Source organism: Pistacia vera, unplaced genomic scaffold (genome assembly GCF_008641045.1).
Source record: "Pistacia vera cultivar Batoury unplaced genomic scaffold, PisVer_v2 Contig89, whole genome shotgun sequence".
Taxonomy (NCBI): Eukaryota; Viridiplantae; Streptophyta; class Magnoliopsida; order Sapindales; family Anacardiaceae; genus Pistacia; species Pistacia vera.
The window spans coordinates 588,754-612,311 of NW_022196767.1; the positions used below are offsets into that span (position 1 = coordinate 588,754).

Here is a 23,558-nt window from a genome sequence, read left to right on the forward strand (position 1 = left end):
GCCAACATCACTGTCGACGTTTTTTGCCCTTTTCTGGCGATTCTTTCACTCAAAATCACCCTTGTCACCACCATTCGAACCCTCATCCTCCCCTCTACAAAACCTTACCCTTCGCAACCCCTCATCACTCGCCGATCGCCAGCCACAACAGCCGCCACATACGATTGATTTTCATCGGTCTCCACCGGCGAATGGCCACTAAACGGTTGCTGGGGTTAGGGCTTTTGTAGATCTGGAGACGCTAGTTGCAGTGGTGACGTCCAATTGGATTTTCATCACCGGAATCCAGCGAAGAACGACGAAAACCTAAGCTTGACGACGCCGGTGATTAGAGGGCCCAATGAATCACGAACTAGAGGGGTTTTGGACAACGGATGATGGGAAAGGTGATGGAGATGACCAGAGGGTTCGTCGCCATCGGAAACAACCCAGATCCGATGAGAACCGAGACGGTGCACAGTCACTGAGGGTGTAATTGAAGTAATTTCAAAATAAAATGGTTAATTTTATAATTTTAGTAATTTAGGGGTTAAAACATAATTTATTAATTTAGGGTTAAGGGCATTATGGTAATTACACCCTCACTACCCCAAAAATTGTTAACAATGTTATTTTAAGGGTGAGAATCTGGAAAATTTGAAACTTGGGATACCAACTTAGGATTTCGTCAAACCTTGGGTAGGAATATGTCATTTACTCTTAAAAATATAAAATTAGGTTATTTAAATAAATAAGTTTCTATTAATTACAAATTATGAGATTTGTTGTGTAATGTAAACACACATAACGCAAGGATAATAAGATAGTTTATATACTGTATTTTGAAGTCAATGTCAGCGGTGTGATACATACAAAATGTGTCATTTATCTTGTGAATAATGCCATTTTCAAGGGGCTATGTACTTGTCATCTAAATTAGGCTTCCCCAAATGGCCTATTGTAATGAAGCCCAAATTAGTTTCATTGGGCTTTTTACTTTTACTTCTTCTTCTTCTTCTATGATCCCATCCACAACAGCGCACACTCTGTCTCCGAACTCCCCATTCTGTTAATTTAAAAATATTTACTTCACATAATACAGTATTTCTAAGCCAGAAGAGAATTTGAAGCATAGGCCATTAATTATTGGGTCGAATTCGTAACGAAGGACCACTCTAAGGTAAATATTGTATTATTAAAAGTTCAAATGGGCCTCTAGTTGGACTCCATAAGCAAGAGTTTTTACTCAATCTAATATAATCTTTTAAATTCGAATTTACGTAACTGAAATTCTTATTACATCAAGAGTTTTAGAATGTCGATAAATCAGTTAAAATACGCATAAGTGGACATTTGAAAATTATAATATTTGAGGGCAAATATTTCTAGATGAATCCATCAAAAATTATTTAAAAATATCGTGTAATATGTAGTTAGTTACATCAAAGATCTCAATATAATAATGAAGAAATATTTATAATATATAATAACGACAGGATTGACGCATCTCCCGACACAGAGATCTGCAAATTCCTCATGGGTTTGGGCCCTCACAGCATTCAGCTCAACCAAAAAGTCTTTAAGCAAATAATTTATTTCGTTTCAGCTGGACTTACCAGTAGCAGTAGCTGAATGTTCGCTATACTTATGCACGTGTGAAAAACATGAAATTTTTTAAATTTTGGCAATGGCCCCAATGTTGACATTGTTATAAAATTTACGCACATAATACACATGACGCCTAAGCCAAAATTAATATTCTGAATTATGAGTAAGCCATTAAGCAAAGACAAAAGGGCCAATTACCTCATAGGGAGTGTGATAATGTTATATTTGATGATAGATAATCACGTTTAGAGCCGAAGCCGGCATGGTAAAAAAAAAAGCATAATACGATAAAGCACAGCATAACACAATACAAAAATATGTGGGTTGTGTCATGGGCATTAAAAAAGGCACGTGAACCGGCACGGCACGACACAAAAAAAATTAAAAAATGTGTTGTTGAAGATATATTTGAAAATTTTAAGAATTTAAAAATAAATGAAAATGAAGATGATAATAATTTTTAATTCTAATTTCTAAATTTATATTTGTAATTTATAATTATAACTTATAAGTAATGAAAAGTGTTGAAATTCAATTAATATTTTAATATCTAATTATTTTATTTATTTTATAGTGATTATATAATTTTTTAAATTAATATAAATATAAAATATCATTAAATATAAAATATAAAATAATTTTATAATAATTATTAATAATAAGTCAAAATTATCATAATTTATATATATTAAAATTAAATATTATAAAGCACGTGAGTTAGCTCATGACACAATCCAAGGCACGACACAATATATAAGAGTCATGCTGTAAGCCTTTAAATTTGGCGGATTAACACGGTTAAATTTGGCGGATTAACACGGCACAACAGGGTAGAAATTTTTGTGAGTCTTAATACGGCATAACTACGACATGATAGGCGAGTTTTAAGGTATGACCACCTCTAATGACTCTAATCACGTGTAACAATAACGTTACTTGAAATATGTACGTAAAATTTACCCATTATTATTTTCATTTGTTGAAAAGTCTAACTAAATGTTGAACTTGGATCCATTGGTATCAGCTGTTTAAATATTGACTAGTACTAGAAGTACAGTGAGCCACCAGATTTTCAACGTCACTATCAGAAGAAACCAATAAATAGACGACCAAGAGATAGTAACAGTTATATTTACCAACTAACTAATCAAGGCCTTTTGTAATGATAATTAGACGAACAAAATTCTAAAGGGCTGACTTGACTTGGGTTTGAAACTTTGAATTACAGAATGAGCAGTCCTCTACCAATCCTGACTTTCCGGTTGCCAATAGGGTAAGACTATAAACACATAACCAAAACAGATTCTTTCTCTTCCTCATTTTAACTTTCTTTGTGTAGTGTTCGTTACCACCCAAACTCCCACTGTTTTTGACTAAATATTAATATACAAACTCCCATAGGCCTCTGATTGTACGCTACTCAAAATCCATATTTTTTCTTCGTTAGAAAATTGCGGAGAAAATGAGTTTCACAGAAGAAACTGAAGATGGAAATATACGGAAGCCACTCTTGCATACTGGAAGCTGGTACCGTATGGGTTCAAGGCAAACCAGTATAATGGGGTCTGCCAAGGTCATTCGTGAAAGCTCCATCTCTTTTTCTAGCTGTTGCGTTCTTACATTTGAGTTGGTGTGTGTTGGATCGCTAGCCAGGGTACGTTGTTCACGCTGGAGGCAACTGTGTGTCGTCTGGTCGTGCTTCAGTTGTTCAAGTCTGTTTGTACGTGTGAAATGGCAGTTGCTTGATTGATTAAGTATTTGTTTCGTGTGTGGGTTTGGATTTTGTTGTAGGCTGTTATTCATGCGACCCACCCGTGCCCACCCACCCTTACCAAGCACTGGCGCAGTCACCGCAAGATCTTAGACCACCGTTTCTGGAGGTAGATTTCCTTGTTTCAATTTCAACTGGTTCTATTCTTTTATTTAATACTTTCTCTGATTGGGTTGTTTGTTACAGTTTTTCTTGTTCGGTTCTTTATCTAAATGGGGGGTGCTATGGTTGGGGCAATAGCTATACCGTCAGATTGCCGAAGGATATTGCAAAAGGGGGTAGACACCATGGGCCTTATTACTTATAATGCATGTCTTTTTTTTTTTTTTTTTTAAGTTTATTTCTTCTCATTAACATTAGTAGAGTGGCTAAATTATTGGCGTGCTTTGTGTAGTTGGCAGTTCCCTTAATGAATGCTGCTCTTCCTAATATTCATTGTGTGTGGCGTTTGTGTGTGTGTCTTTTGCCAAAGTGAGTGTTGTCATGCACCATTTACCCGTATTGTCAGCATGAGTATAAAACAATATTATAGTGCTGGCGGGTGCGCAATATCATACAGAACAATAACATCATTGTGCGTGTTACTGTGGCGCAGATAGGGGGAGGTTTTGAGTGTAAGGAATTTTGGTGTTTAGATTTTTTTTTTTTTTTTTTATGTTTGTTTTTTTTTGATTTTTTGGTTTGTTTTTGTTGTTGTTTTTTTGTTTGTTTGTGTTTTGGTTTTTTTTTATACTATTTTTGTGTTTTCGCGGGAGACGGTAAATCTTGGGAGCAGGTGATGGCTGTATTCAAGTAAACATTCTGTAGAAACCAAGTTGAGTGAGTCTTGTGTTCGGTGGCTTGGGGGGCCCGTATCATTTAGATGACGTCATAGATCTCCGCAGTGGCTGAGAAGGCGCCTCTTGGTTCCATGAACAGGTGGCCTTTTGGTTTCTTGGTGTCTTTGGCCTTTGCTTTTCTTGTTGGTCTGTTGGTGGGTTGCCATAAGGGTACACAGGAGTTGGGGTGGTGTATAAGCGTTCTTGAAGGAAAATCAAATCAAAACTCACCAACATTACTATCGGTACATTTTGTTGGTCGCTCGGTCACAATGGAATAATGCTGTCTATTGCTGGGACTTTTGTTCAATGGAGAAACTTGCTGGTCTAGGTACTTTAAGTAATCAACTTAGCCTGGAAATGTTTTTATCCCTTATTGATGATATTCTTTTGGAAAAACATTGCTTCCGTGCAATATCAAGGCATTAGACATTCTTTAAAGAATGTTATAAAAGTTGTCACGGTGCAGCGTTTAACTGGGTGACCAATATAGTCCTTATATTCTAAAATCTATTCCTTTTTCTGTCACATTGTCAACTCATATGGTTATTTGTTAGAACCTTTGAAACTGTAAGTTGCATGTTGAACCCTACACTCCTCTGGGGGTACATATTACCTCAACCTGTGATTCTAATAACACGCCGTCATTTATTTGCTTCAGCTATGAACTTGCCATCTTTTTCTTCTTATTTTCAGGAACATTGCCAGCTCTAATATTGATACCTGCCCTATTTTTCATTCCAGTCTCCAAGGTGGCTGGTAAGATTCACAAAGGAGGTTGTTCTATTGATTATAATTGCAGACATATATAATATTGTCTCAATAAAATTTATTTCTCCCGTTCTTTAGGCAAAAATGGGCATGACAGAAAGATTTGAATCTTCTTTACAAGTTTTGCGGGGATTTGATGCATATTTGTTGAAGTGAATGAAATAAAGGTACAGTGACTGAGTTGAAGTTTTTTCTACACACAAATTAGGCAAAGGTTCATCTTTGCTTTACCTATGTTATCTTGTATGAAAATCCCTGGGTGATCTTTCACTCTCTTGTAGAGGGCTGTAGCATCATCAACCAGAAGATCACGTCCGAATGGCAAAACTCAAACAGAAAGAAATATACCTTGACGGATAATCATTGCTAGAAATCATCTTTTTCTGATGGCCTCACCTTACTTATTTTTAATTAACATCGACCATGTAACTAATGATCCTGTAGGAATGGACTACTTTATCTTCAGCAGCTTAGGGGAGTAATGCCGTTAATTCATAGCCAGTACCATTTTGAATCTGCGGGTAAGCAGAAAGGGACCGTCTCTTATCTCACATGTAGGCTTTATGTAAAACTTACCTGAGCACATTCAGAGTGTCATATTTGACATCTCCATCGCCCCCATATATGTGGATTGGAGGATAAGATTTGCTTTTAATCTTCTTTGTGCAATGAGATCTATAACACCTGTTTATCCATTCAAATGCTTAAGAATGTCTTAATTTTAAACAGGGATCTCATCAAGTAATGCGGCTACCTTAGGGATTGGAGCATTCAGTATAGCTTGCTGAACACTTTTTTTTCTTTTATAAAAACAGTTATTCTCAATCCAATTTGTATTCTATATTTAGTTCCTTGCTACTTGTGTAACTCTATGGTTGGTGGACAATCGGGACGCCGGATTCTACTTATTGTAGTTAGCATATTCATTTTTTTCATTAGATATCTACTTGGAGACTTAAGAGTTGGTTAGTATTCCCCTTTTTTTTCTTGTCCTCAGATATCCACTAGTGGAATACAGTGAGCCTTTAGTTTTTGCAGCATCTTCTATCTAAAGGTACATGGTCAATCTTGTTCGCAAATGAAATCACGCTTGAAAGTTCATGCTTACTAATAGAACTAAATCATTCTTCCACATTTGTGGGAACCGATTTCCCTTTTGAGACAAGTTTGTGTTTTTTTTTTTCTGGTTTGATCCATTATCTCTAATTCAATACTTCGTTGTTATTGGTTCCGGATATGGTATCGGCTGATTCTGGTATTTATAGCATATTAGGCATCTTTGCGGTAGTTTGGAGTTGTGGTATGCCATTTTTACAGGACATGATTTCTGATTTTTGTTTATCTTATCTGATAATGTTTTAACTATTTGCCTAACCTTTTATTTATTTTTTTTTTTCATTTAGCCATGATAATTTCCTACTCTCTCGGGTGAGCCCTACCTTGGCTTATAATGTCTGAGGTACCAAATCACTCCTTTATATATAACATATAGTTATGAAATCTGCCAAGTCTTGCTTATGTTTTTTCAAATGCAGATTCTTCCTCCCAATTAAAGGGCCTTGCTGGAAGCATAGCTACTCTTTCCAACTGGTTTTTTTGCTGGGGGGTTACGATGACTGCAAACTTGCTATTGACTGGGAGCCACTGGGGTTTGTTTTTCTCTCTGCCTCATATGAACAATGCTATGACAGACGTGTGGCAATCAAAGAAAGGCCTACTTGACAGAATGAATAACAGTTTTTGGCTAATGGAAAACACCTTTATTGCTTTTATTTTATTATTACTAACTCCGACTGCCTTAAACGGTAACGGACCTTTACCATATCACATGGTCATCAGTGCTTTCGCTGTGGCATTCGCGGCCATTTGGTCCCTGAGACCAAAGGCAGAACTCTGGAAGAAATTCAGCGCTCCTTCAGATGAGTTTTCATCTTTTCAATTTTATATTTTTTTCCCCATAGCAGGGAATTTCTGCTATTCCCATTTGAAATGATTTCTCAGATTGCATTAATATGTAGCATTAACATTTTTCCCACACCATAAATGAAGGCATGATTTGTTGGTGGTGATCATGTCGCTACGGTGGAGAAAGAAATGAGATTTGGTTGACCGATGGGTATTTTAGTATGGATTATGTTTAAATGATATGAGGATATTGTTCAACTGTGGGGTGATCTGGTCCGGGACCTGCCCTTTTTCCAAGGAACCGAAATTGGAACTGCCAGTTCTGGTCCTTAATAGCTAAATCCGAACCCATTTTTAAAAAATTTGAATACCCCCTACTATTCACAAAAATAACAATATACCTATAAAAATTAAGTACACCCTTAAAAGTTTCCAAAAATTACACATACACCTTAATTATCCGTGATTCCACCTGGGTATTGGGACCTTGTTCTCGGTTCTGGTTCTAAAGTGGTGGAACCAAACCGAAATCGTGACGTACAGTTCCAAATTTTTTGGAACTGGAATCGACCATTTCCATGTCGTTTCGGTAGGAATCAATTGGAACCCCAGGTACTCGTCGTTGCGATTCTACCGGATTTCTTGCTCACCCCTTGGATCATTGTTAGTTTCTTAAAGAGTTGTCCTAAAAGATAAACTACAGGACGAAATGTTAGTTCACTGAAGCTACGACAGCGAAGGGGCAATTACCTTTTTCAAGGGATTCCGATTAAGTAAAAGTGTCGGTGATTAATAACTTGAAAACCATAAAAGTTAACGGCTATTTTGATTTAATTATAGTTATTTATTTAAAAACGTTATTATATTTGCTAAAAATAGCTATTTCAAACTCTAACATCTCTTTGTTGGACTGGATCCTTAAACTACTTAAGATCTGTTAATCACAGTCACGTGAATGCATTTTAATTAAATGGAAATATCTCTGAGATACCACAGTTGTGAAATATGACAAATTGAATATTTATTTGATTTTGAGGTAAAAAAATTACATAAACAATATTAGTGCAATTACAGAAAAAATTATTTGTTGTTCAGTCAACTTAAAGTTGGATAGTGGATACATTGGAATGAAAGATTGATGAGTGGTAATGCTGTTCACAATGTGAGACGCCGTAGCAACTACTTTGTAGATCGCAATCAGAGAAAAAACATAAAAAATGATGTGGAAACTTACAAAAAGCCCTTCTACTATCCATGATTTGGATTTAAAACACGAGAAATATCTATTAACCACAAGAACATCAGGGGTTAGCTAATTTGTTGGATTTTTGTAATGTAATGAGACAGAGAATGTTTAAAGCTGAGTTGGTTTGAATAACAGTCTCTTACCGTCGTAGTTGCCAACAGGGCACAAGACGTTAATCATATGACCGAACAAACACAACATATATTGGTATTTTTTTTCTCCTCTCTTAATCTCTCTCTTCCTAATATTAACTTGTTTTGTTTACTGCCTTACCACCAAAGTCCAACTGTTTCAACTCTGTAGTATTAATATACAATCCCCTATAGGTCTGGTCGAGCGCTACTCAAATTGTTATATATTTTTTTTGTTGCTAGTCAATAACAGAGAAAATGAGTTTCGAGAAGAACTGAAGATCAAATTTACGGAAACCATTCTTGCACACCGGGAGCTGGTACGTATGGGTTCAAGGCAATCCAGTATGGGGTCTTCTCAGGTCATTCGTGATAGCTCCGTCTCTGTTTTGGCTTGCGTTCTTATTGTGGCTTTGGTCCTATCCAATTCGGTTTCACCGTAGGCAACTTTATCTGTAGCTCAAAAAATAAAATAAATTGTTCTTCCCTTTTTACTGAGAAATGAAGCCTTGATTGATTTAGTATTTGTTTGTGGTTGTTTTGGATTTTGTTGTAGTCTGGTTATTCATCACCTACCAAAGAGGCAATCACCGAAGATCTTGGACTCTCTGTTCGGAGGTGAGAATTTTCTTTGGCTTTAGATTTCAACCTGTTTTTTTTTGTTTTATTTCATATCTGGTCCCTGATATGGTTCTTGTTACGTTTTCTTGGTTCGGTTCTTTATCTAATGTGGGTGCTATGGTTGGGCAATAGCTAGTGGTCAGATTGCTGAGTATATTGGGCGAAAGGGTGGACATAAGTGCTTTATTAGCTTAAGCGTTCATTTTTTATCTTTTTATGGTTTATTTCTTCTCTAACTTTTGATAGCTGATTTTTGCTGTTTTGTGTTATTTGCAGTCTTTAATGTTGCTTCGATTCCTATATCATAGGATGGCTTATAATATCTTTTGCACAGTGAGTTTTCTGTATTTACCATTTTATTAGCATGAGTATAAACTAATTTAATGCTGCTTTGTGAAGGATTCATCTTCTTTACTTGGAGATTGTTGGAAGTTTTTGGTGTAGGAATTTTCTCTTATACGGTAATTCTTGCGCTTTGATTTGGTGTTATTCATGTTAAACATTTGTGTAAAACCCAGTTGATGATATACGTTTTGTTATTTGGCCTTTTCTAGGTGCCCGTATACATAGCTGAGATAGCGCCTCAGAACTTGAGAGGGGCCTTGGGTTCAGTGAATCAGGTTGGGTGTTTTTTGCTTGGTATAGCAAATATGATTTGGTGTTATAAAAAATAAACTCAAATCGCTGCTGAATTACTTGAACAAAATGCATTTTGTTGTGTAGCTGTCTGTCACCATTGGAATAATGCTGGCTTATTTGCTGGGACTTTTTGTTCAATGGAGAATACTTGCAGTATTAGGTAATTTTTAAGTCTATCAACTCCAGTCTGGAAATATTTTTATCCCTATTATGGATGAAATCTTTTGCCATCTTTTGAAAAGGGTATATTAGAGAAGAAGTGTATCATACTGGCTATAGTTCTTTGTAGATGAGCAATGGCAACCAAAGATTCTTACTAACCTTAACGTATTGGTTTCTAAATTCTTACTGTTTGAATTCCAGGATCATGTTACTTTAATTGAATAGGACAGGACTGTATCTTTTTTGCCTAATTGCTTCTCGTTAGCCAATATCAAAGGCATTTTAATTATAGCACAATTCTTCAAAATTATTATAAAAGTCGTTCGCTGTTGACAGAGTTTAACTGGGTGCCAGTTAGGAAGCACAATTTCTCGGCGAATATCTGCAATTCTTTCTGGGTGTTCAACAAAATACCTATATTCTAAAATCCTTCCTTTTTTCTGTGACATTGTCAAGTCATGTTGTTATTGTTAGAACTTTGAAACTTTAATATCATGCTGATACTCTTTACTCTTCTAGGAGGAAAACATTCCTGCAACTTGTGATTTTAGTATTGTCGCCATCATTTATTATTGCTTCAGATGACAGAACTTTGCCATCTTTTTCTTTCTTTTTTCAGGAATATTGCCATGTATAATATTGATACCTGGCCTGTTTTTCATTCCAGAGTCTCCACGGTGGCTGGTAAGCTTCATAAAAGAGGTTGTTCTATTGATTATAATTGCAGACATTATTATTGTTTCATGATGCAAGTTCAATTTTCTCCCATTAATTTAGGCAAAAATGGGTATGACAGAAGAGTTTGAATCTTCTTTGCAAGTTTTGCGGGGATTTGAAACTGATATATCAGTTGAAGTGAAGCCATATTCTTTTATTATCCATAGATATCTACTTGAGACTTAAGAGTTGGTTAATATTCAACCTTTTTTTTTCTTGTCTCAGATATCCCCTAGTGGAATGACAGTGAGCCTTAGTTGTTGCAGCATCATTCTATCTAAAGGTAATGGTGGATCTTGTTCACAAATGAAATCACGGCTTGAAAGTTCATGCATTACTAATAGAACTAAATCATTCTTTCACATTGTGGGAGACCGATTTCCCTTTTGAGACAAGTTTGTGTTTTTTTTTTTTTTTTCTGGTTGATCCATATCTCTAATTCAATACTTCGTTGTAATTGGTTCCAGGATATGTACGGTGATTCTGTATTTATAGCATGTAGGCATCTTGCGGGTAGTTGGAGTTGTGGATGTATTACAGGACATGATATTTGATTTTTGTTATCTTTATCTGATAATGTTTTTAACTATTGCCTACCTTTTTTTTTTTTTTTCATTTAGGCCATGATATTTCCTACTCTCTCGGGGTAGGAGCCCTACCTGTGCTTAATGTCTGAGGTACCAAATCACTCTTTATATATAACATATAGTTATGAAATCTGTGCAGAGTCTTGCTTATGTTGTTTCAAATGCAGATTCTTCCCCCAATATAAAGGGCCTTGCTGGAAGCATGCTACTCTTTCCAAGGTTTTTTTGCTGGGTGGTTACGAGACTGCAAACTTGCTATGACTTGGAGCACTGGAGGTTGTTTTTCTCTCTGCCTATGAACAAATGCTATAACGACTGTGGCAATCAAAAGAAAGGCCTACTTGACAGAATGAATAACAGTTTGGCTAATGGAGAAAACACCTTTATTGCTTTTATTTTATTATTACTAACTACGACGCCTTAAACTGTAACAGGAACCTTTACCATATCATGGTCACAGTGCTTTGCTGTGGCATTCGCGGCCATTTGGGTCCCTGAGACCAAAGGCAGAACTCTGGAAGAAATTCAGCGCTCCTTCAGATGATGTTTCATCTTTTCAATTTTATATTTTTTTCCCCATAGCAGGGAATTTCTGCTTACCCATTTTGAAATGATTTCTCAGTATTGCATTATGAATATGTAGACATTAACATTTTCCCAATCACCATAAATGAAGGCATGATTTGGTGGTGGTGATCAGCTACGGTGGAGAAAGAAATGAGATTTGGTTTGACCGATGGGTAATTTTAGTATGGATTATGTTTAAATGAATAGAGGAATGAGGTGTATCAACTGTGGTGTGGGTGATCTGGTCGGGACCCGCCCTTTTCCAAGGAACCGAAATTGAACGGTCAGTTTCGTTCCTTAATAGCTGATAACGAACCCATTTAAAAAAATTAATACCCCTACTATCACAAAATAACAAATATACCTATAAAAATATAACACTCTAAAAGTTTCAAAAATTACAATACACCTAAGTACCCGCGATTCCACCTTGGGTATTGGGACTTGGTCTCGGTCTGGTTCCTAATGGTGGAACAAACCGAAATTGCACAGTACTGTTCCAAATTTGGAATCGGAATCGACCATTTCCATGTCAGTTTCGGTAGGAACCGAATGGAACCCCAGGTACTCATCGGTTCGTTCTACCGGATTTTCTGCCACCCTTGGATCTTTGTAGTTTCTTAAAGAGTTGTCTTAAAAGATAAACTACAAGGACGAAAATGTAGTTCACTAAGCTACGACAGCGAAGGGACATTACCTTTTTCAAGGGATTAGGTAAAAGTGTCGGTGATTATAACTTGAAAACTCAAAAAAGTTAACGCTATTTTGATTTAATTATAGTTATTTATTTAAAAACGTTATATATTGCTAAAAATAGCTATTTCAAACTCTAACATCTCTTTGTTGGACTGGATCCTTAAACTACTTAAGATCTGTTAATCACAATCACGTGAAGCTTTTATATTAAATGGAAAATATTTCTGAGATACCAACAGTTGTGAAATATGACAATAGAATTATTATTTGATTTTGAGGTAAAAAAATATCATAAATAACTATTAGTGCAATTTACAGAAAAAGTATTTGTTGTTCAGTAACTAAAGTTGGATAGTGGATACATGGAATTAAAGATTGATGGTGGAATGCTGTCACAATGTGAGACGCCGGTAGCAACTACTTTGTAGATCGCAATCAGAGAAAAAACAATAAAAAATGATGTGGAAACGTTACAAAAGACTTCTACTATCTCATGATTGGGTTAAAACACGAGAAAATTCTATATAAACCACAAGAACATTAGAAGGGGTTAGCTAATTTGTTGGATTTTGAGATAATTAGACAGAGAAAATTGTTAAAAGCTGAGTTGGGTTTGAATAACAGTTTCTTACCAGTCGTGGAGTTGCCAACAGGGCACAAGACGTTATCATATGACATATATTTGGTATTTTTTTCTCCTCTAATCTCTCTCTTCCAATATTAACTTTGTTTGTTTACTGCTCAGTACCAGCCAAAGTCCAACTGTTTCAACTGTAGTATTAATATACAATCTCCCTAATAGGGTCTGGTCGAGCGCTACTCAAATTGATATTTTTTTTTTTTGTTGCTAGTCATAACAGAGAAAATGAGTTTCAGAGAAGAAACTGAAGATGCAAATTTACGGAAACCATTCTTGCAACCGGGAGTGGTACGTATGGGTTCAAGGCAATCCAGTATGATGGGGTCTTCTCAGGTCATTCGTGATAGCTCCGTCTCTGTTTTGGCTTGCGTTCTTATTGTGGCTTGGGTCCTATCCAATTGTTTCACCGTAGGCAAATTTATCTGTAGCTCAAAAATAAAATAAATTGTTCTTCACTCTTTTACTGAGAAATGAAGCTCTTGATTGATTAGTATTTGTTTGTGGTTGTTTTGGATTTTGTTGTAGTTGGTTATTCTCACTACACAAGAGGCAATCACCGAAGATCTTGGACTCTCCGTTTTCGGAGGTGAGATTTTCTTTGGCTTTAGATTTCAACCTGTTTTATTTGTTTTTTTCATATCTGGTCCCTGATATGGTTTCTTGTTACAGTTTTCTTGGTTCGGTTCTTTATCTAATGTGGGTGCTAGGTGGGGAATAGCTGTGGTCAGATTGCTGAGTATATGGGCGAAAAGGGGTAGGAAATTAGTGCTTTATTAGTTAAGCGTTCATTTTTATCTTTTTATGGTTATTTCTTCTCTAAATAGTTGATAGCTGAATTTTTGCTGTTTGTGTTATTTGCAGTCTTTAATGATTGCTTCGATTCCTAATATCATAGGATGGCTTATAATATCTTTTGCCAAAGTGAGTTTTCTGACTATTACACATTTTATTTAGCATGAGTATAAACTAAATTTATATTGCTGCTTTGTGAGGATTCATCTTTTCTTTACTTGGGGAGATGTTGTGGAAGGTTTTGGTGTAGGAATTTTCTCTTATACGGTAATCTTGCGCTGATTTGGTGTTATTCAGTTAAACTTTTGTAAAACCCAGTTGATGATATATGTTTTGTGGTTTTCGTATCTTTTGTACATTTTGTTGTGTAGCTCTCTGTCACAATTGGAATAATGCTGGCTTATTTGCTGGGACTTTTTGTTCAATGGAGAATACTTGCTGGTCTAGGTAATCTTTAAGTATATCAACTTAGCCTGGAAATGTTTTTATCCCTTATATGGATGAATTCTTATTTTGGAAAAACATTGCTTCCTGTTAGCAAAATATCAAAGGCATTTAGCACAATTCTTTAAAGAATTGTTATAAAAGTTGTTCACAGGTGACAGCGTTTAACTGGGTGACCAATATAGTCCTTATATTCTAAAATCTATTCCTTTTTTCTGTCACATTTGTCAACTCATATGGTTTATTGTTAGAACCTTGAAACTGTAAGTTGCATGTTGATACTCCTACACTCCTCTGGGGGTACATATTACCTCAACCTGTGATTCTAATATACACGCCGTCATTTATTTGCTTCAGCTAATGGAACTTTGCCATCTTTTTCTTCTTATTTTCAGGAACATTGCCAGCTCTAATATTGATACCTGCCCTATTTTTCATTCCAGAGTCTCCAAGGTGGCTGGTAAGATTCAGAAGGGAGGTTGTTCTATTGATTATAATTGCAGACATTATATAATATTGTCTCATGATGTAAATTTTATTTCTCCCGTTCATTTAGGCAAAAATGGGCATGACAGAAGAGTTTGAATCTTCTTTACAAGTTTTGCGGGGATTTGATGCTGATATTTCTGTTGAAGTGAATGAAATAAAGGTAACAGTGACTGAGTTGAAGTTTTTTCTACAACACAAATTAGGCAAAGTGATCATTGCTTTGCTTTTACCTATGTTATCTTGTATTAAAATCCCTGGGTGATTCTTTTCATCTCTTCTTGTAGAGGGCTGTAGCATCATCAACCAGAAGATCAATCGTCCGAATGGCAGAACTCAAACAGAAAAGATATTATTTACCTTTGACGGTATCAATCATTGCTAGAAAATCATTTTTTCTTTTTTCTTTGATCTGGCCTCACCTTCAACATTGTTTTAAATTTTTAATCATCGAACCTAATTGTTGTAACTAATTGATCCTGCAGATTGGAATTGGACTACTTATTCTTCAGCAGCTTAGTGGAGTAAATGCCGTTATATTCTATGCCAGTACCATTTTTGAATCTGCCGGTAAGCAGAAAGGGACCGTTCTCTTATCTCACATGTAGGCTTTATGTAAAACTGTTACCTGAGCACTATTCAGAGTGTCATATTTGATATCTCCATCGTCTCCATATATGTTGGATTGGATGGAATAAGATTTGCTTTTAATTCTTCTTTGTGCAATGAGATCTATAATACCTGTTTATCCTAAATTCAAATAGCTTAAAGAAATGTCTTAATTTTAAACAGGGATCTCATCAAGTAATGCGGCTACCTTAGGGATTGGAGCTATTCAGGTATAGCTTCCTGAACACTTATTTTTTTTTCTTTTTATAAAACAAAGTTATTCTCAATCCAATTTGTATTCTAATATTTAGGTCCTTGCTACTTGTGTAACTCTATGGTTGGTGGACAAATCGGGACGCCGGATTTACTTCTTGTCAGTTAAGCAATATTCATTTATATCATTAGATATCTACTGGAGACTTAAGAGTTGGTTATTCAACCTTTTTTTTCTTGTCCTCAGATATCCACTAGTGGAATGACGTGAGCCTTCTAGTTGTTGCAGCATCATTCTATCTAAAGGTACATGGTCGGATCTTGTTCGCAAATGAAATCACGGCTTGAAAGTTCATGCATTACTAATAGAACTAAATCATTCTTCACATTTGTGGGAGACCGATTTCCCTTTTGATGACAAGTTTGTGTTTTTTTTTTCTGGTTTGATCCATTATCTCTAATTCAATACTTCGTTGTTAATTGGTTCCAGGATATGGTATCGGATGTTCTGGTATTTATAGCATATTAGGCATCTTTGCGGTAGTTGGAGTTGTGGTATGCCTATTTTTACAGGACATGATATTTGATTTTGTTTATCTTTATCTGATAATGTTTAACTATTTGCCTAACCTTTTATTTTTTTTTTCATTTAGGCCATGATAATTCCTACTCTCTCGGGGTAGGAGCCCTACCTTGGCTATAATGTCTGAGGTACCAAATCACTCCTTTATATATAAACATATAGTTATGAAATCTGCCAGAGTCTTGCATGTTTGTTCAAATGCAGATTCTTCCTCCCAATATAAAGGGCCTTGCTGGAAGCATAGCTACTCTTTCCAACTGGTTTTTTTGCGGGTGGTTACGATGACTGCAAACTTGCTATTGCTTGGAGCACTGGAGGTTGTTTTTCTCTCGCTCATATGAACAATGCTATGACAGACGGTGGCAATCAAAAGAAAGGCCTACTTGACAGAATGAATAACAGTTTTTGGCTAATGGAGAAAACACCTTTATTGCTTTTATTTATTATTACTAACTACGACTGCCTTAAACTGTAACAGGAACCTTTACCATATACATGGTCATCAGTGCTTTCGCTGTGGCATTCGCGGCCATTTGGGTCCCTGAGACAAAGGCGAAATCTGGAAGAAATTCAGCGCTCCTTCAGATGATGTTTATTTTTCATTTTATATTTTTTCCCCATAGCAGGGAATTTCTGATTCCCATTTTGAAATGATTTCTCAGTATTGCATTATGAATATGTAGCATTAACATTTTTCCACTCACCATAAATGAAGGCATGATTGGTGGTGGTGATCACTGATCAGCTACGGTGGAGAAAGAAATGAGATTTGGTTTGACCGATGGGTAATTTTAGTATGGATTATGTTTAAATGAATATGAGGAATGGGTGTATCAACTGTGGGGTGATCTGGTCCGGGACCTGCCCTTTTTCCAAGGAACCGAAATTGGAACTGGCCAGTTCGGTTCCAATAGCTAGAATCCGAACCCATTTAAAAAAATTTGAATACCCCCTACTATTCACAAAAATAACAATATATCCTATAAAAATTAATACACCTTAAAAGTTTCCAAAAAAAAACATACACCTTAAGTACCGTGATTCCACCTTGGGTATTGGGACCTTGGTCTCGGTTCTGGTTCCTAAAGTGGTGGAACCAAAACCGAAATCGTACAGTGACGTTCCAAATTTTGGAACTGGAATCGACCATTCCATGTCAGTTTCGGTAGGAATCAGAATTGGAACCCCAGGTACTCCGTTTGCGATTCTACCGGATTTCTTGCTCACCCTTGGATCATTTTGTAGTTTCTTAAAGAGTTGTCCTTAAAAGATAAACTACAAGGACGAAAATGTGTTCACTGAAGCTACGACAGCGAAGGGGGCAATTACCTTTTTCAAGGGATTAGCCGATTAGTAAAAGTGTCGGTGATTATAACTTGAAAACTCATAAAAGTTAACGGCTATTTTGATTTAATTATAGTTATTTATTTAAAAACGTTATTTATATTGCTAAAATAGCTATTCAAACTCTAACATCTCTTTGTTGGACTGGATCCTTAAACTACTTAAGATCTGTTAATCACAGTCACGTGAGCATTTATATTAAATGAAAATATCTCTGATACCAACAGTTGTGAAATATGACAAATATGAATTATTTTGATTTGAGGTAAAAAAATTATCATAAATAACAATATTAGTGCAAATTTAGAAAAGTATTTGTTGTTCAGTCAACTTAAAGTTGGATAGTGGATACATTGGAAGAAAGATTGATGAGTGGTAATGCTGTTCACAATGTGAGACGCCGGTAGCAACTACTGTAGATCGCAATCAGAGAAAAAACAATAAAAAATGATGTGGAAACGTTACAAAAAGACCTTCTACTATCTCATGATTTGGATTTTAAAACACGAGAAATATCTATTAACACACAAGAACATCGAGGGGTTAGCTAATTTGTTGGATTTTGTAATGGTAATGAGACAGAGAAAATTGTTAAAAGCTGAGTTGGGTTTGAATAACAGTCTCTTACCAGTCGTGAGTTGCCAACAGGGCACAAGACGTTAATCATATGCCGAGACAACACAATATATTTGGTATTTTTTTTCTCCTCTCTAATCTCTCTTCCTAATATTAACTTTGTTGTTTACTGCTCAGTACCAGCCAAAGTCCAACGTTTCAACTCTGTAGTATTAATATACATCTCCTCATAGGCGTCTGGTCGAGCGCTACTCAAATTTGTTATATTTTTTTTTGTTGCTAGTCAATAACAGAGAAAATGAGTTTCAGAGAAGAAACTGAAGATGCAAATTTACGGAAACCATTCTTGCACACCGGGAGCTGGTACGTATGGGTTCAAGGCAATCCAGTATGATGGGGTCTTCTCAGGTCATTCGTGATAGCTCCGTCTCTGTTTTGGCTTGCGTCTTATTGTGGCTTTGGGTCCTATCCAATTCGTGTTCACCGTAGGCAACTTTATCTGTAGCTCAAAAAATAAATAAAATTGTTTCACTTTTTTACTGAGAAATGAAGCTCTTGATTGATTTAGTATTTGTTTGTGGTTGTTTTGGATTTTGTGTAGTCTGGTTATTCATCACCTACACAGAGGCATCACCGAAGATCTTGGACTCTCTGTTTCGGAGGTGAGAATTTTCTTTGGCTTTAGATTTCAACCTGTTTTTTATTTGTTTTATTTTCATATCTGGCCCTGATATGGTTTCTTGTTACAGTTTTCTTGGTTCGGTTCTTTATCTAATGTGGGTGCTATGGTTGGGGCAATAGCTAGTGGTCAGATTGCTGAGTATATTGGGCGAAAAGGGGTAGGACATAGTGCTTTATTAGCTTTGCTTGTTTATTATGCTCTGTTTTGTCTTGTTATTATTAGCGTTCATTTTTATTTTTATGTTTATTCTTCTCTTAACTAGTTGATAGCTGAATTTTTGCTGTTTGTGTTATTTGCAGTCTTTAAGATTGCTTCGATTCTATATCATAGGATGGCTTATAATATCTTTTGCCAAAGTGAGTTTTCTGACTATTTACCATTTTTATTAGCATGAGTATAAACTAATATTTTATGCTGCTTTGTGAAGGATTCATCTTTTCTTTACTTGGGGAGATTGTTGGAAGGTTTTGGTGTAGGAATTTTCTTTATACGGTAATTCTTGCGCTTTGATTTGGTGGTATTCAGTTAAATATTTGGTAAAACCCAGTTGATGATATAGTTTTGTTGGCCTTTCTAGGTGCCGTATACTAGCTGAGATAGCGCCTCAGAACTGAGAGGGGCCTGGGTCAGTGAATCAGGTTGGTTGTTTTTTGCTTGCTATAGCAAATATGATTGGTGTTATAAAAAAAAAAACTCAAATCGCTGCTGAATTACTGAACAAAATGCATTTTGTTGTGAGCTTCTGTCACCATTGGATAATGCTGGCTATTTGCTGGGACTTTTGTTTCAATGGAGAATACTTGCAGTACTAGGTAATTTTAAGTCTATCAACTCCAGTCTGGAAATATTTTTATCCCATTATGGATGAAATCTTTTGCCATTTTAAAAGGGTATATTAGAGAAGAGTGTATCATACTGGCTATAGTTCTTTGTAGATGAGCAATGACAACCAAGATTCTTACTACCCTAAGTATGGTTTCAAATTCTCACTGTTTGATCCAGATCAGTTACTTAATTGATAGGACAGACTGTACTTTTTTGCTAATGCTTCTCGTTAGCCATATCAAAGGCATTTTATTATAGCACAATTCTTCAAATATTATAAAGTCGTTCGCTGTTGACAGAGTTAACTGGGTGCCAGTTAGGAAGACAATTCTCGGCGAATATCTGCAATTCTTTCGGGTGTTCAACAAAATACCTATATTCTAAAATCCTTCCTTTTTTCTGTACATTGTCAAGTCATGTTGTTATGTTAGAACTTTGAAACTTTAATATCATGCTGATACTCTTTACTCTTCTAGGAGGAAAACATTTCTGCAACTTGTGATTTTAGTATTGTTGCCATCATTTTTATTGCTTCAGATGACAGAACTTTGCCATCTTTTTCTTCTTTTCAGGAATATTGCCATGTTTAATATTGATACACTGGCCTGTTTTTCATTCCAGAGTCTCCACGGTGGCTGGTAAGCTTCATAAAAGAGGTTGGCTATTGATTATAATTGCAGACATTATTATTGTTTCATGATGCAAGTTCAATTTTCTTCATTAATTTAGGCAAAAAATGGTATGACAGAAGAGTTTGAATCTTCTTGCAAGTTTTGCGGGGATTTGAAACTGATAATCAGTTGAAGTGAATGAAATAAAGGTAACAATAACTGAGTTGAACTTTTTTACATCATAAGTTAGGCAAAGTGATCATTGCTTTTACTTATGCAACTGGTTATGAAATTCCTGGGTGAGTGTTTTCATCTTCCGAAATACTAACTCAGATGCTTGAATTTGCTTCTTGCAGAGGGCTGTAGCATCATCAACCAGAAGAACAACTGTCCGAATGGCAGAACTCAAACGAAAAGATATTTTCGACCTTTGACGGTATTCATTATAGGTTGAGATCTTTAACTTAATTTATGACTTAAATTGCTAATACAAATTCTAACCGTTGATTCATAACAATCCAACGGTTTAAAAGTTGATGGTGACAATAAAAATTACCACCTCCAACTTCCATCTAATATCCGTTGGATTGCAATAAATAATGGTCATGAATTTGTGTTTCAATTTAAGTCATATATTTAAGTTAAAAGATCACATCCCATTAATTTGCTAGAAAAAAAATTTTTCTTTGATTTGATTTGGCCTGACCTTCAACATCGTTTAATAATTGAACCTAATTGTTTATACTAATTGGCCCTGCAGATTGGAATTGGACTACATATTTAGCAGCTCAGTGGAGTAAATGCCGTTATATTCTATTCCAGTACTATTTTTGAATCTGCGGTAAGCAGAAAGAGACTGTTCTCATCTTCCATGTAGGCTTTCTATAAAACTGTTACATCAAAGCTATTGGAGTGTTGTGTTCGTTTTTTGTATCAAAAGGAAATGTGTAAACCTACAAAAAATTTTTTTTTTTTTTTCTTAATAGAAGTTGGGTACTCAGGGATTCGAATTTGTGCTTCAAAGTATATGGTTATACCTTCGAAGTTCATTACATAATCCAAGAACTTATAAAGCGTGTGCCAAGCAACTTTGCTGATATAGAATATATTTCCTTAATTGCCTTTCAATGTTTTCAGGTTCTTTGGTGGAATAAGTTTACTTCATATCCATTAGTAGCCCATAATTCTAATTTTTCATGTCCCCATATATGTTGGATGGGATGGAAAACAGTTGCTTTTATTATGCTTTGTGCAATAACACCTTTAACCAGTTTTCCTAATTTCAAATGGCTTAAAGAGTTGTCTTAATTTTAACAGGGATCACATCAGGTAACGTGGCTACCTTAGGGATAGGAGCTATTCAGGTATAGCTTGATGAAAACTTTTTTTTTTATACAAAGCTATTTTTCCAATCGTTTTCTAGTGTGGCATCAGACTTCTTTTTATTCATAAATCCAACAAAATATCTATATGTTTAGGTCATTGCTACTGCAGTAGCTACATGGTTGGTGGACAAAGCAGGCCGGCGGCTCTTCTTATTGTGAGTTTTAAGCAATATTTTATCAGTCATAGACATCTACTTGGAGGCTTAAGAGTTCATTAATATTCAACTTTTTCTTGTCCTTAGATTTCCACTGTGGAATGACAGCGAGCCTCCTAATTGGTGCAGCTGCATTCTATGCAAAGGTACAGGTTAGTCTGTTCACAAATGAATATTGACTTGCACGTGAAAGTCCGTGCACCAGTAATGGAAATCATTCTTACATAATTCTGGGAAGACCAAATCCCTTTTGAAAAGTTTGTGTTTGTTTCTAGTTGATCCATGATCTGATTTGAATTTCATTGTTAAGTGTCCAGGATTTTGTATCGGAAGATTCTGGTATTTATAGCATATTGGGCATATTTTCGGTAGTGGTTGTGGTATGCCTACTTTACAGGACATGTACTCTGATTCTTGTATCTTTATTTGATAATGTTTAACTACTTGCCTAACCTGTTCTTCTTCATAGGCCATGATAATTTTCTTCTCTCTGGGATGGGCCCCGTTCCTTGGGTTATAATGTCGAGGTACCAAATCGCTCTCTTATATGATATATATATATATTCATTGGCAAAAATTCATGAGATTTGGAGCTGCACCACCTTGACTCATTTAAAAATTTTCCATTATCTTTTTGTAACTTAAAATGAGTAGGAAGAAGAAGTCAAATGTTCTTGAATGTCAATTTTAAGCCTTGCAAAACTTCATGGTACTGTTTGGAAGACAACCGGACTGGTTATTATACGGTCCAAAGTTCTAGTATGAAAGCCTCTTCTTTGTTGGAAGCCATGAGTATTATACTTGACATCATATATGTACCGTGTGGCAAACGCAACTTCCTGTTGATGCAAGTGGCTAATATGACTTCCTGTTGATAGCTAGATACCAGAAGCATGATTGATTTGTAATGAAAGTATAGTTGATTATCTCTAACACAAATTTTGATGCTTGCTTTCATTTAACCTTCAAATTTCTGGCTCATATATCATCCCATCCCATTGAGCTAAGTAGGATTGAGATTTCAGATTCTTGCTTTGATTACAAAACTTGGTTTTATATCTCTAATACACATCTTGTGCACCACGTTCTTTGGCTAGTTATAGTCAGAACCATGAAATTTGTTGTAATATTTTTGTTTAATTAGGACAAACCGTGTCTGGGGTGCAGCAGCCGTGCAAGCTTTTCTACCTGTGAAAGATTGCTACTTATGTTACTACTCATAATTCTCTTATCATGTCAATGCAGATTCTTCCAATCAATATCAAGGGCCTTGGTGGAAGCGTAGCTACTCTTTCCAACTGGATTTGTGCCTGGCTGGTTACAATGACTGCAAACTTGCTATTGACTTGGAGCAGTGGAGGTTTGTTTTTCTCTCTGCCTCGTATTAACAATGCTATAACACAAAACAAAATTTAGGCCTTAACAGAATAACAGTTTTGGCTAGTGTAGAAAACACCTTTATTGCTGTCATTTTATTATTACTTACTAGGATTGCCTTAACCTTTAACAGGAACCTTTACCATATACATGGTCGTTAGTGCTTTTGCTGTGGCATTCGTGACCTTTTTGGTCCCTGAGACAAAAGGGAAAGCTCTGGAAGAAATTCAGCGGTCCTTCAGATGATTTCTCATCTTTTTCATTTATATTGTATTATTCATTTTGCAAATTTCAAATTTTTTTTTTTTCTCAATTTTGAAATTTATCCTTCAAAACTGCATGATGCAAATATGTAACAATTTTCCTAAGCAGCATAAATGAAGGCATGTTTCTCCCGCCGACAACTTGTTTTGGCTTTAGATTTCAACCTGTTTTTTATTTTTTTTTTATTTTCATATCTGGTCCCTGATATGGTTTCTTGTTACAGTTTTCTTGTTTCGGTTCTTTATCTAATGTGGTGCTATGGTTGGGGGCAATAGCTAGTGGTCAGATTGCTGAGTATAGTGGCGAAAAGGGGTAGGACATAAGTGCTTATTAGCTATAAGCGTTCATTTTTAT

The 23,558-nt window shown here is 35.7% G+C and overlaps 2 pseudogenes; both read left to right on the forward strand.

Moving 5' to 3' along the window:
• Positions 1-3,028: 3,028 nt before the first annotated feature.
• Positions 3,029-11,543, forward strand: LOC116119449 (annotated as a pseudogene).
• Positions 11,544-13,083: 1,540 nt separating this feature from the next.
• LOC116119400 lies at positions 13,084-23,341 on the forward strand (annotated as a pseudogene).
• The last annotated feature ends 217 nt before the right edge of the window (positions 23,342-23,558 follow it).